This window comes from Phyllobates terribilis, unplaced genomic scaffold (genome assembly GCF_046119375.1).
Source record: "Phyllobates terribilis strain yellow unplaced genomic scaffold, ASM4611937v1 Scaffold_1__5_contigs__length_1240528914, whole genome shotgun sequence".
NCBI classification, from domain to species: domain Eukaryota; kingdom Metazoa; phylum Chordata; class Amphibia; order Anura; family Dendrobatidae; genus Phyllobates; species Phyllobates terribilis.
Genome location: NW_027362761.1, coordinates 1,170,621,921 through 1,170,623,389, shown reverse-complemented (window position 1 = coordinate 1,170,623,389; position 1,469 = coordinate 1,170,621,921).

Genomic DNA, 1,469 nt, shown 5'->3' with positions numbered 1-1,469 from the left:
GAATGAGATCTAGGCTTTAGACAGCTATTTCTTCCAACTCTCCCATACACATGAATGTTCAGCTTTGCTGAGCATGCATTTGTTTTATATGAGAAGAACTGAGTAAGATGGAGAACAAAGAGATTGGGTTTTTAAATTCATACTACCTGATTCTTATTCCCTTCCGACTTCATGTGTTGGGGATCAGTCAAGAGGTCTTGATACGAATTCGACAGTCAACTATAACTTGGGACCTCAAGAGTAAATCATCTGAAGAGTAGAACAACTGTGTCGATAGGAGAGAATAAGAGAACATTGGGAAAGTATATTATACCTAGGAGTATCATCTGATTGTTGTAGTTTAGATTCTGATCACTATGAACCTTCCTTGGTTGTGAGGAGAGATTTATTATTTGATAATTACAAACTGATTGAAAGGTTACATTATCTAATGGGCCACTCGAGAGTTTGGGTCCATCGGGGTTTGCTATATCCCCCTCACAGAAATCTTCTGTACATAAGATCTACATTAGTAACAATGGTATTGAGAACAAACCCAAAGACATAGAGCTAAGTCTTCCGATGAGTTGAAGGAGAACATGTGCTGTTTTACAATCAGATCGTTTCCACTTGTGATGAAAAGTATTTATAAAATTAGGAATTCGTTAATAAAAGTAGTAGTAGACGAGGAAAAATAATATTACAACAATCCTACCAACAACTTTTCCACCTATAATATTCATTTAATTGCCATGATCATTACGTCACTGCTACTTGTATGACTAGTCTTATTATATTTACTTAGATATTTTACTTTTCCATATATTTTATGACTATACTTAAAAAAAACAAAATTTTATGAATAATAGAATCAAAAGTTAATAAGCAATAAAACATTATAATGTATATAACAATAGTTTATTATAAAATAAATTTCATTTTCTTACGATTATTGGTAATGTCTTTACATTTAATTATTCTTAGCCTAATATATTTAATTCTTTATAAGATTTTATTTTTTGTTTAATTTTATTTGAGGTTTTTCTTCTCTTTCTTAATATTTTTAACTATGTATGTTTTATAAAATTCTTTGCAGTATATGTACTGTAAATATTGCAAGCCTAGTGTATTTATGTCATTACCTGTTATTTCATATTATATTTAGAGATTATTGCTTTTTCTTTTATACTTTTACTCATATGCATATTTTAAACATGACTTTACATGTCATTATTATAAACTAAATATATTTCTGTCTTTATAGTTATTTTGTTTTTGTTCAAATTATTGTATTTGTTGTTTGCTATTTATATCCCTTTTAAACATGTAAAGCGCCATGGAATTAATGGCGCTATAATAATAAATAATTATTTTGTTTCATAGCATTTATATTATTGCTAATGTTTTTACATGTATGTATATTTTAAATATACCTTTTAAGCATCATTATTGTAAACCGAAAGTATTTAAGTCATTTACTACCTTTTTTC